At 31.7% G+C, this 14,659-nt stretch overlaps 1 protein-coding gene across 1 annotated transcript in view; it reads left to right on the forward strand.

Moving 5' to 3' along the window:
- The window catches only part of LOC128185839 (fibrinogen beta chain-like), a 53,777-nt gene that overhangs the window by 16,689 nt on the left and 22,429 nt on the right, over positions 1–14,659 (forward strand). The gene's annotated exons all lie outside the window — the stretch shown is intronic.

Here is a 14,659-nt window from a genome sequence, read left to right on the forward strand (position 1 = left end):
TATGATACTGCAGTAAACGCATTTCATTTGTTTTGTCGAATCTATCAAGGTCGGCCAGTTTGGTGCTTATCTCAGTCAGATTTACCGTTTTTGTGTCATACCTATCACTGCGGAAATTCTCAGCCAACACAATTAAAACATATATTGCAGGTATTTCCTACCACTGTAAATAGCATGGCTTCCCAGACAGGACCAAAGATTTCTTACTAAAAAATGTTTTGCTGGGCCTGAGCCGCAGCAATCCCCCACCATGACACTATAAAACCAATTACCTTGCAGATTTTAACCAGCATTGTCCAGACCCCCCCCCCCAAGCATCTGCCATTCCTTTTATGAATCTACACTTTTTACAACTATATTTGTTACAGCATTCTTTGGGTTTTTCAGAATAGGCGAGTTAGTACAAAACACAAAGCAGGATGTGAGGCATGCTATCCAAGTGCAAAATGTGCCATATTCACCACTGGACAACACAATTAAAATTGTCCATCATTCAAAGACTGATCAGGCGGGTAGGGAGGCTACTATTCAACTTAAGTCTACACAAAAGATTGTTTGTCCTGTGTCCCGCATTAGGTTATATTTACAGTTGAGGCCAAAGTGTAGGGGGTCAATGGTTTGTCATATTTCAGGACGTTCGGTGACTAGATACCAGGTAGTATCAATTTCAATATGTTACTGGAAAAATTAGGTTTAGACACAGGTGTGTACAATACACATTCATTCCGTATTGGTGCAGCATCTAATGCTTGGGCGTCAGGAGCAAGTCAGCAGTACGTCTTTCGCAATTGAGGGTAGATGGAAATCTTCTTGTTTGCTTAATTATATAAGACAGTAGCTCCTCTCAAAAATGTTAAGGTATTGAAGATGACAGCATTATCTCCTGTTTTTATTTATATGCATGCCACTTTTTTCAGATTATACAAGAATCTGGACTGTTGGGTCATCCATCATTAAACATACTTTTTGTTATGCAAGGAAGTTCTGCCGGGGCACTGATTTACAGCTAAGTAGACACAAGGCATCCATTTTCTGTCGGGCAAAGGGGGCATGAGGTGGGGTGAACTTTACTCTAAGATTAAGACATTGCTTAAGGTAGAAGATCCACCTCTGATTTTGGTCATACATTGCGGAGGCAATAATATCCCTATGCAAAACGGGGCTAAATCAATTGAACTGCGATTTAGTATTCTCAAAACCTTGGGAAAACGTTCTAGACTGATGCCATCCACCACTTTAGTTTGGTACCAGATTCTGCCCAGGGGTGTATGGAGGGGTGGGAGGAATCCAGTAGTTTTAGAAGAGGTTAGGAAGCGAACAAATAGGGCTATTGCATCTGCTCTAAAAAGGTTGGGTGGAACATATATAAAACCTCCAGAGCTGCGCATTGATAGCCCTGGTTTGTTTGCCACGGACAAGGTACATCTTTCTGGCCTGGGAAATGATATATTTCTGCATCGCTTGCAACAAGCACTACAAACATTCTTGTCTGACCCCACTGTGTTTGTGTTGCCTAGAGTAGGGGAAGAGGGGCCATGGCTGCGCTATGACTAATTGGGTCATAGTCAGTCACACTTGACGGTGACTTCATGTTGTTATTTCACCTAGTCCACTTGGTCTCAGTCATGTTGACTTGAGAAACATTTTGTGTATGTGTTTATTCTTACTTGGTCAATTTTCAGACCTTATAACTATTGATAAACCATTGTTTTACTTAATCATTTCAAGTAAGGGCATTATTTCACTCCTACAACAAGTAGTTGTCTTATACGCTTATGCCTTTGGGCATTATTCTTCCCTGCCTTCTTGCTTTGATTTCGCTTTTTAATTCTTAATAGCTTAATGGTATATAATGCTTATTTCAACGTATAGCCCTTGTTCATGAGTGTAGCTCTACTTGTGGCGCAGGCTATGATGTGCATAGTCTCATGGCGGCATTTTGGCTTATCAGTAGTGCTTACGTCAACAATATCAATTGACAGTTATTTGCATTTGTATTTATATTATGGACTAGGTGAGCAAGCAGTTGAACATCTGTTCCCTGGGCTAAAGCTTTTGCTTTGCTTGTTTGTTAGGGATGCCATATAAAGCAAGAATTGATGCCTGGCTCCCACATTTTTAAGCAGCCATGGCCAATCATCGCCAAATAAAACTTAAAATAAAATACTGTGTAGTTGTTTTTTTATTGGGCGATTACCCAAGCTTGTTTTCTGTATTTCATCTTGGATAATACGATTTAATTAATCAGAGTTAAATCCATTTATAAAGGGGGAATCATGTTTAGATTTTATCATATTTACATTTTATGTTATTATCACTTCACAAATCTCGGCACATATTTCACAACTATTATTCCCACAATAACCTGCTCCTCCTGGTATTAGCCTAAAATGTTGGGCTATTAGCCAAACCTGTGACGTCATTTTGTACTTGCATCAGTCATCCTTCAAAAAATTCACACACCCTCCCATATCCCTTATACCTGGTTGAGTCAATCCTCGTACCTATTAGCTGTTTAATTGATATACTGTTATCAATAAATAAACGTTGTTTCTTTTCTTTGCTGCTGCTTTTTCTTTCTGACCATTGCAGGACAAGCTAAAGCCTGGTTCGTTGTTACTTTGTATTTGATGGCCTCCAATCGTCATGGCTGCTGAAAGAAATCCCTCGCAATTCCAACAGTGGGCGGCATTTTGGCTTACCAGTAGTGCTAACGTCAACAATATCAATTGACAGTTATTTGCATTTGTATTTATATTATGGACTAGGTGAGCAAGCAGTTGAACATCTGTTCCCAGGGCCAAAGCGTTTGCTTTGCTTGTTTGTAAGGGATGCCATATGAGGCAAGAATTGATGCCTAGCTCCCACATTTTTTAAGCAGCCATGGCCAATCATGGCCAAATAACTTAAAATAAAATACTGTGTAGTTGTTTTTCGTTGGGCGATTCCCAAAGCTTGTTTTGTTTTCTGTATTTCATCTTTGATAAATGTATATCAGTTTACAAAGAGGCAGAACTCGCGACTCCTTGTTACAATAATGCGTAAGCAGATCTAGAGTAACTAAACCTTTTACAAGATGTAAAGACAGTTTTCAGTTTCTAATGAGGATCACAAAGATACACTTTATCTTGCACAATAGAAATTAAGGTGTCTATAATTGCAATTACAGTCACTTTATACATATGCATTTAATTATGCTACGTTATGTTATGTAATTTTAATGATACCCTATCGTATAGCTATGGAATGCTTTGAGATCTTTATGCTATGACATGAGAAATTGAAATGATATAGTATGCTATATTTTGTTACGCTTTGCTATGGAATCAAAAAAAAATCTTTAATCAGATTAGTTGCAATCATTTCTAATATACACAACTAAAAATACAGATTTAGCATTAATTTGAAATTAAAACATTTATTTTGGTGAAAAAAGTGACAAAAATTAAAGAGTCAATAAAACTGTAATAATCTGAAATTGGTGCATCTTTTGAAAACTTTCTTTATATATATATATATATATATATATATATATATATATATATATATATATATATATATATATATATATATATATATATATATATATATATATATATGTTATATTCAGTAGTATATTCTCACTATATACAGTACCCGCGACGTTATTTTTTACAATCCTATCCTATCGTATCGTGTATCAATCCTATCGTATCGTGCGTGTATACTGTTCTATCGTGCGTTAATGCTATCCTATCGTGCGTGTATACTGTTCTATCGTGCGTTAATCCTATCCTATCGTGCGTTAATCCTATCAGGTTTATCGTTTAATTTCAACAATTCTTCCGTTTATCCTATCGTGTTCATCGTTTCGTGCCTTTTCATAAGCAAGTAAATTTATTACTAAGTTGCAACTCGTTCGGTGCGCCGTATACGAATATTTATCGAACAAGAATTGTAAAATCCTATCCAACTTTCCGTCAGGATACTAATTTTTTAAATTTTTTTATCAAAATTAACCAATATTATATGTTAATCATATCTGTTAACATTGAAAATGAAAAACGAAGTTCTTACGAACAAGGTAACATATTTACCTGTAAATCGAATATATTAAATCGTACGCCCGAGTGTATACCTGCGTAAACATTAACTTTTATGCAATATAATTTTGTTGCATCATATTTTACAGAAACAAAACTATTTATGATATAATTTATATCTAATTAAAATCCGAGTTGTATTTTGAACCCGTTATTTTCCGTGTGATATTTGATTTCAGGCTGAAATGTTCTCGGCAATCAGCTAGGGTGTGTGGTAATGAAAACAATGTTAACAAATCGTACGCGGAATGTGTATCTGCGTAAATATTTAATATTTAACTTATCTGTAATAATTCGTTTTTAATGAATCATTTTCTTATACAGAAAGAATTGTACTTATGACAGATTTTTTATTTACTCTATACAAGAGTTGGATTTATATATAATTAAACCCGCTATTTTCCGAGTGATTTAATCTCGGGCTGAAATATTCGCGGCGATCGGCCGTATGGTGTTCGGTAATGAAAACAAATTTAACAATACAGAAAATTTATTGATCATTAAAGCTCATAATTTTAGTTGAAAAAAAATTAACTGGACATTTTTAAACATTCTATAAATGATGCAGCGATAATTAACAACTCGGCAATTGTTACTAAAAAGAAATTCCACGTAAATCTTTATTTGTACGTGTTCTCTATCAAATTCTGCCATTATCAATTTGTTCGTAAATATCGTTTAAAGCGATCATACGTTTATCATGAACATCGTTTATCCTTTCCTATCGTGTATCAATCCTATCATATCGTGCGTGTATACTGTTCTATCGTGCGTTAATCCTATCCTTTCGTGCGTGTATACTGTTCTATCGTGCGTTAATCCTATCCTATCGTGCGTGAATCCTATCCTATCGTTTATCTTGTAAAAAATAACGTTGCGGGTACTGTAACTCTATATAGACAAATAGTCAATAACTGTAATATTAGCTCGTCCGAAAAATATTGACCGGTCAATGTTTTTTTGATATTAACCGGCTAGGAATAATATCTAGAGAACATTCCCTCTATTTCAAATAATCGCCTCTGATTTGTTGATTCGTAAACGATGACGTAAATAACTCTTCGCGACTCCAAAACAAGGTGACGTCATAATAGACAGTCAGTCAAGGCAAGTAAACAAGGGACGCGCAATGCGACGGTTTGCTATCATAACGGATATAAGGATTTGCGAATTACTGTGAAGTAAAATCAGGTAGAACATCTGTATGTTGATTCTTACGGTCGGCGGAATATCACCAGTGACCGTTTGATGCTGAGGATATTTTGGAAATGAACTTTGCAAAAAATTAAATTCGTGAATTCTTTGTTGAGCTGAGAAAATTACGGCGATCTGTTTTCAATTACTTTCTTAAATTTTGGTTTGTTTGTTCATATAACAAAACAAATGTTGACTGTGTTTTCGGGCAACATTGATTATATTGTGCTTCGCGTCGGGCAATATTTCGTCCCTCGGGGGCTAATATAATCAATGTTGCCCTCAACCCCAGTCAATATTTGTATAATATATATATATATATATATATATATATATATATATATATATATATATATATATATATATATATATATATATATATATATATCACAGTCAAACTTTGAAAACAATTGATGGCTTGGAATACCAGTACATAATGAATACAACGGCAAATGTAAAGATTGTTACAAAATTTTGTGTAATTTGAAGTAATCATATTATAACGCAAAGAACGAAAATAAAAGTAATGTCATATTTCCAAAATTCTGCATACAGATAGCAATACATTAAATGTCTCATATAAAAGTAAAAAAAAAAAAAAGTTGGCGTCATATCTGAAAAAATTGAGATATGGCATGAACTAAGCAAATTTTAGATAAAAATTGAGTTTTTCTTGACTTCTATGAAATATAATCTACATACACCAAAACATATCGATAGAAATTTCGAAAAGCTGTTAAAAAATGTTTTTAGAACATGAATATATCAGAAAACACAAACTGGAAGTTTAGTCTGCGCTGAAAATTTTGAGGCTAAAATAACAGTACTCTTAAACTATTGATTTTTTGAAAATTGTCCATTTTCTTCTTGAAAACCTTCCACCACAAAATTTAGTCCCTTACTGACCTCTGTTAATATATATAATTTTCTTTTAACAGTTTAACTAATTCAAGATGGTTTATTTGGTTTGGTTTATTTGGCATTGTAAAACATGAATATACAAATAGAATTAATACATAATTTTTAGATTAGAGGTGAGATAAAAAAAGTTACCCAAAAGGAGAGAAGCGAATCTCTTTAAAATGATACCATGCATGAAAATTTACACAGTATTTAATGAATAGGGAAGCTTTTAATGGTTAGGAATATTGACGTTAATCTTGAAAAATGTTTGACACAAGGGTCAAATCTATTTTTTATGGAATTAAAACTTTAAAAGTGAGAATTAGGGTTAATATGTGATCGAAATCTATCAACCTTTCAGATTAATATGTATTACTTGATTTGATTTTTCATCATAAATTAAAGCCATTAAAATAATTATCTTAAACGAGGCTTGTCCGGTATGCATTGTGTATTCTACGATACCTCAAAAGCATTTGACTCAAAAAGTGAAATAAACATTATATCTCTCTAGTGTATTCTTCGCAATTTGAAGTACATAATTGATATACTATTTGATTCAATTTCTGACATGCATCACGGTACGCTTGTTTAAGTACATATATTATGTACTTTCAAAATATGCTTCATAACAAAATTCACCAGCGATAGCAAAATATCCAATCGTATATCTGCCATCAGTTTTAATTGTTTCACTGAAATTTAAGACATTTCCTTGCCTGTTTAAGTCATAGGTGGGCAATGCTATGTTGAATCTTTGACATACTATGTATCAGTCCTAAATTCTTTCTCCACCTGAAAGATGTCAGAGTACCATCATCAATGAATTCGCGCAAAGCGTTATTGCGCTATGCTTAAATACACATAACATATCAAAAAGTTACTGTGGTGGCACAAGATGTAAATGATGTGTGTAAAAAAAGCTTAGTTTTGTGTTTAATTTTACGGGTAGGTAGATTTCGTTATCTGTAAGAACCTACTCTGTTAAGGCTCATTATATGACAGTTGCTGATCCATCCAAGCGCTGCAATCCTTTTCTGTTGTATTTCGGAAGATTCACTACACGGTAGAATGGGTATCAAGTAGCATAATCTTATTGTATTGAAAATGTGTTTATACTTTTTATCTTTTACTTTCCATGTCATTAAAATGAACAAATTATATTTCTAAAGTTTTCAATTTGGTATTTTGGTAATGCTTTAACTGGCTATCAACTGAAAACTCCAAAAGTCAGGTAATCGATTCATACAGCATAACATTAAAATTGAGCCATTAAAATAAAAACGACAACAGCTTGTGCTGTATAATTTTCACTCTTTGTTTGTATGGAACGTCTATCAAATCTGTAATGTTGCAAAATTAATATGTTGCCTCCTATCTAAACGGTCACCATAACTAGCTTTCATATTCGTTTCTATCTATCGGTTATTTTTCATTATTATAACGCATAGTATTATAATTTAGCAAGTTCTTGATAATTATAAATTGGAACGATTGCTTTCTTTATTGATTGAACGATGGAACGCTCATCATAAAGTGTGGCGTATTATTACGAATAGCATTGTTGCTTTTTTATCTAATCAGTTTCCTCGGCAAGTATCTTCCTAAGACAATACTCATACTTCATTGAATTTCATAGTTATAGTCAAACGTGTAAAACTGTTTTAAATAGTTGAATGCACCTATGAAAAATAGGAATCTAATCATATTTAGAATCATTTTTTTATCCGATATATTTTCTGTTTCAACATTTATATCATTTTTCTTGATTAATTTTTATTTTCATTTATTTAAAAATCTTCGAAAAGAGTCCTTTTTAACAATTTCATTTTGTCAGATACATTCGTATACTTTATTTTTTTTCACTTCCATTACAACTTTCTTTTAATACAAGATAAACTTGTTAAAAAAAAATAAGACATAAGTCTTTATTCAGTTTATGGTCTCAAGACCTTCGATATCTTACAGCGTCGAGGTATATCTAATATTCAAAATAGTTGAATCGACAATAATGTTGATATGCTAATAGTGTTTATTCGTTTGTTTATCATGCATGATCGCTTATGTATCGTTTCGTTTGACACTCTAAACCACATATACAGCATAAATGCTTTTTGATTATTTTTATTTATTTTTTTTGGGGGGGGGGGGTGGAAGTGATTTTGCATTGAACAGATTGCGTTTTTTAATAAGTAGGTATTAATAGCTATTAAATATTTCAGCAGTTATGATTCTCATCAGGAGTTGCAGAAAATGATACATGTTGTTTATTTGGGGTGAGACCTGAGATCCTGTGGCATTTAAAATTCTAAATATTATATTCTTATACTTTTAAAGTCTTTTATTTTCAGTCTTTAGGACAATTATTGAATTTAGTAACTAATACTTTAGGGTTATGTAATGTTTTAGAGTCTTCTAAAGGATGCTTTTCGTTCGATTTTTTTGTTTGAAATTTGAAATCATTTCTAGAAAAGAGCTACCTTGCTTTGGTAGATGCACCTTAAAATCATCAACTGATGTAACATATTCATAATTGTAGGGTTGATAGTATTTCTTGCTTGTCTAATGCAATCTCCCTTTACAAATTATTTAAAACAGATAGACTATGAGCACCCCTGAAGTTGATTGTAGATTTCATTAATAACTTTACGCTCAGCTTGGATTTTGTAACCTTTGTAAACGGTATAATTTTGTAAAGTTTACATAGGACGCAGAGACTACAAAATTGAATTGCTTGTGACCATGATGTGAAAAAAATCATCTGTTGTTTAACGGCGTTTTTTAATATAATGAAACCTTTATCCCTGTATGGTATCTTCCATAAAAAAATGCTTGCATTATCAAATTGCGTAACCATGTGCTAATATGTGTTTTGACACATTTTTATGTCAAACATTTATGAATTCGGAACTGCACCTGTGCCTGTGCTAATGGTTTTCTTTTGTGAAATTTACAAGTAAATATTTTCATTAAAAAAATGATGTAGTTCCTTGGATTCGGGATATGGAACGTCCAAATTCATTCTAAAAGCCCGCGTGTTATCCTCGTGCACCAATAAGAAAAGTTGATTGAATTTTTTTGCTAGTATACAGGCTTGTCATGTAATTAATAAGGCGTTTGGCGGCGGCTGGAGGCTCTCATTGATAAACTCGGTAGTGTTTTTAATGTAAGTTGATTTTTGTTTGTAGGATAGGACAAGAAAGTGATCACAGCACTGTCCTATTTTCCTTGTCAGTGTATTTCATTGCGAGATAGAAGATATAGATGGCCACATTTTAGTGACGGTTTGTTGTCTTTGAGAGGCTTGTTAGTTTTTTTGTCTTGACTGACCCATTTTTATACATTTCCGATTTTTTTTTAATATCACTTTGCAGAGTAAGCATGTTCGGTTCATATAACAAAAATAACTAGGTCATTGTTATTTTAAAGAGATAACATAGTTTCTTTCTCAGTTTTAGTTATAATCGGGCTTACAGTATCCATTTGGAAAAGTTTCAGTTTTGTTTTATCTATGCAACTCTAAAGTTCTCGGCAAGCCAAAGGCGGAACAAAGCTATAACCTGTATTTTTCTTATATTCGACGGGTCATAATATGAAAAGTACATTTAATGATGTAGTCATTAAATCGAGATCAAAAGAAATAAAAAATAGCATTTTGTCTTACTACCATACACGTTCGCGTGGAAATATTTTTCAAAGTTTAAAATCTAACCAGGACAGTATTTTGGCAGAATTAATGTGAAGGACAATATCGCATGTTTTTGTAATTTAATAATAAATGTAGATATATGGGCGCATTTGGTATTTTTAAAGTATTAAAATTAGTGCTGGATTTTTTTTCAACTAATGTGAACTAATGATTTGATACTTGGGTATAAGACTGTGATTTTGAGTGGGGTGATGATTTTTCGATAAAATTATATTTTTATTAGTGCTTTTAAGCGTTCATTTTTTAAATGGATTTGTTTCTAAAAATAATCACAAAAAATGGATTTTCTCCATTCTTAATGGTCATAAATTAGATTTGATGATGTCAATTTATTTTTATACATAAAATCTTCACGCTATGTCAATCATCAAAATCAGAAAAAATTTAATGTTTTAGTTTTAATATTGGAAGTAAAAAATATAATCAGATATCTTATAAATGTAAGATCACTAGAGGAAAAGCAATATTAATTTTAGTTTAGATATTAATCAAGTTATATACATTGCGATATACATTGTGGTTTTTTCATTAGAAAATAGAAAATTTTGTTAAGTTGTTGTACTTTGACCTTTCTTTCCTTCTTTAATAAACTTGATAAATCTCTTAAAGGGGAATGAAACAAATATTCCAAAAATACTATTCTACACAAACGTTTGGCTATTAGAAGTCGTGCTCATTTAATCATACGAGATACATGTGAACCTGTGGATAGGAAATGTGGTATGAAATAGAATAACATAATGTGAAAAATTAAATGTCATACCTGGTGCCTGGCACTGCATGATTAAGGGTACTTTAAGTTTTCCAGTAAAGTTGTTAGAGAGAGAGAGAGAGAGAGAGAGAGAGAGAGAGAGACAGAGAGAGACAGAGAGAGAGAGGGGGGAGGCACATATTAAATAAACATGTACATGTATTTGTACACTTTTACCTACTTGCAAAATGGGTCTGTTTCTCAAAGGGTAAGGGGTGTTTAATTTCAGAGACACACTAATTTAAGTATGCTATTATTTTTTTTATGAAAGAAATCCAAATAATATTGTAATCTAATTGCATTAAGTAATGAGAAAATGATTACAACATGTGTATAGATGGAATCTGGTTAGGCAGAAGCACTATTTTACTTGATCAATATATCGAAATATCTCTTATAGTGAGTGATATATAATATCTAACCATAGAGAGTCTAAAACATATCAGATATTTTCATTTTTAGCCTTTAACATTCATGAGGGTTTAGAGTCTGAATGAATTGTTACACAGGTACGGGGACAGGATGTTACATGTACTTTCATTGTTATTTGATCCTATAGCTTAAAAGCTTATCTTCACTTAAATCATCTTTAATGATTTGTAAAATCTTTCTTTATATTAAAAAGAATTCAAACAGCATTTTCCCTGTTAACACTTCAGTTTATTATGATTGTGAGGTAATGATGCCCGTTGACACATTTGTTATGTATCACATTCCACCACTGATAAGCAGCCTCTTCAAATTTAACACTCGTGTGTTTTCATGAGAAGGGAGAAAATATCACATTTAATTGCTAATTCCTAAACTGGTTGCTAAACTAGTGCAGATATCAAGGTGCATTTTCTGAATTTTAAGATAGATCAATTCTATCTAAATTCAATTATATCACACCATCCAGCCTCTTTAAAACTGATTTTATCTATCAATCTGGTTGATTAATATTTCATGATTCAGAATAAAAAGGAATCAAATATATTATATCAAATATATGAAGAGTTCCTTAAAGTTTCTTAAATACGATACATGTCGTACAAATAAATGTTTATTTCTTACAGTTTTAAGTAAAATGTAATGATTAAATACATGGCTAAAATTTGTTATTTAAGAATTTGACACAAGATCATCATAGTAAAAGTCCACTTTGAGGAAATTGTCTTTCTTAAAAAAAAACTTGTGAAATATTGAATTTTATATGTATAGGAGTAAATTTTTAGGGATTGTATTTTTATGATTTAAACTGTCTTTAAAGGATTTTTTAACGAATGAATGGGTATTGACATTTCAAATTCGTTAATTATTTTTGGAGAATATATTCTGCTTTTAGCTTTCTAAATTAATAATTCATTGTTTTTGCTCTCTTTTCTAGCTAAACAATCTTTTTATCTTTATTAGATATTCACAATAATATTACAATGAATATAAAGAGGGATTTTTAAAAAAAAAATGGTGTACCCAATCATGTTAGGAAATAAACAGACAATTTACATGTAATTTCAATGTTGATTTCTTTCAGTGTCGATTTGGTATATCATATTACAAATATATGATGTCTCTTTTCTTGAATTTTCATAAAAAGTCAGCAAGTTATGACTATAAAATAAAGTTTTTTGATGAGGAGATAATACTCTTTTTCATTCGTTTTTATGATAAAAATAACAATTATTGAATTTATCTAGGAAAACAAGAAAAAACAAATACTTCCTTAACCTACATGTATATATAACTTATATATCCATTTGTTCTCTGAAAATATAGAGGTTTTGTATGAAGCATTCAATCTATAATGTACTAGAACATGTTGCTTAATCAAAACTGATGCCAGTAATTGCAATAAACGATTTCTCTGAATTTTAGGTAAAAACAAAATTATGCTTTCTGTACAAAATATTCATCGTGTAATGCACTACGTATACTCCGTCTAGATCAATAAAATTGCTCAGAGAATTGAAATGAAAAAAATTCTGTAAAATAAGAACAAAATTAAACAGATGTATTTTCTAGCAATGTTTATTTAATAATGTGCAATTACGTGTTAATTAATAAACATTGCGATTGGGAATTGCAGTGGAAGAATTCTCCGAATTCAAACTAAAAACCAGAGTGCGTTTTGTATAAAATATTTATTTTATATGTTTTATTCCGAGAAAATCAATTAAAATGTGCAGATGAATGCAATGACAGAATTCTCTGAACTTAAAGAGTAATAAAAATATTTTATCTATAAAATTTTTATTTATGGTGTGCCATATCGTGTTAAACAATCCACATTGGTGCAGAAAATTACAATCAAATATTTCTCTGAATTCAACATTAAACAAAAATGAGTTTTCTGTATGAAATATTCATTTCGTAATATGTCATTACAAGTAAATCAATCTGAACAAAACACGAATGACGCAGATGGCTGCATTAAAAGATGACTTGGTATTCTAAATAAAAATCACAATTTTTGAAAGATTTCAGAAAAAAAGCACTCTAAATGTTTTCCTTTAGATGACGGCATTTTCTACATAGTAATGAAAGTTACAGGTTTAAGAAATTAAAAGCAATGTTGACTGCTGCATGTTAATACAACACAGAGTTAATTTGAACCAAATCAAATTCAACAACTTCAAATTTTTCGTTCATAGTACCACTGTTAATCAATGAAAACATTTTTTGCTTCAGTAAATATATGTATGTGATTGAACAATCTTCAAGTAGAACCGATAGCAATATATTTTCCCTCAATTGAAAAATTTTAATTACGTACAGATACATTGTTATACCTATGTTAAATGTTAATAAAAGTGACCCACTGAAATAAACATATTTTGAACCACTGCTTTACTTGTACCCCCCTTTTAAGAGAAAAAAAGAGATGATTGTTTGAGAGACTTTATATAGTACTGTTTAGCTTTGTATAAAGTAATGATCCAAAAGAACAGAATCGGTATTGAGAGGTTTTACCCGTGGGGCGTCCTGAAAGAAAGTGATTTAGTGCATTTTTCTATACAAAGAGAGTCGCTAGAATTCCCGCGTTTAATTTCATTAGTCAAATGATGACACCGGCATTACGTGACCAAATAGAGCATTCTCTATGTCTTGAAAATACACATTAAAAATGCGATAACTCGTTAGCCGAAGAATTGGAAAATCAATTTATATATAAGACATTTTAAGTAAACTAAAGGTCCTTTATAGGAGCATGTAAACAATCTAAATGAAAACAGGATATAAGCAATCAATGCAAAGTTGGAATATGATCCATATTGCTTTCTTTGTCCGTCCGTCTGTCTGTCCGTCCGTCTGTCTGTCTGTGTTCACGAGAGAACATTTATTGGGTTCAATTCATGTCATTGGAACACTTATTGGGTACTTTTGACTTATTGGGTATACCCAATAATCCAATTGCTTTCATTGTGTTCCAGAGACACTTACTGGGTATTGGATAACACAAACCCAATAAATGTTTGTCTGAGATTTGTCTATGAAATCTAGTCCATCTTATGGACTTTACTGTTTGTTGAAATCAAATTCTTTCGGAATGCCTTTGGTTTTATCATCAACAATGAAGAATTCAGAAGAGTTCCAAACAACTATGACATGTGATAAGATTATCCAATCAGAAAGTAGCAATGGCTACTGAAACAGATGCTAGATGAACATATCACCTGGAACTAGAGAAAACCGATTCAAGGCCTTATTGCTATCTGGATAAAAATGTAAGTTATTTTTAAGTCTTATTTATTTCTTTTCTTTTCATATCTTTAAAGATATTGACATAATCTATTTTAATCATAAACAACTACTTATATGGAAGAATTAGCCAAAGTACCCAACAAGTTTGTCAATGTTTCTTGTGTTTGTTATAAAGAAGTTTTATTGTAAAACTTTCTTTCAAGAAGATTTTTTCTATCTGCTAGTTTGTTTTTGGCATAAATTTTCATTTCCAATCGTTTTACACATTGATTTCAGTTTTAAAACTGGTCTTTTTATGTATGTAAACAAAATCATTGCACAATCCTTGTTTACATTACA

This window comes from Crassostrea angulata, chromosome 5 (genome assembly GCF_025612915.1).
Source record: "Crassostrea angulata isolate pt1a10 chromosome 5, ASM2561291v2, whole genome shotgun sequence".
NCBI classification, from domain to species: domain Eukaryota; kingdom Metazoa; phylum Mollusca; class Bivalvia; order Ostreida; family Ostreidae; genus Magallana; species Magallana angulata.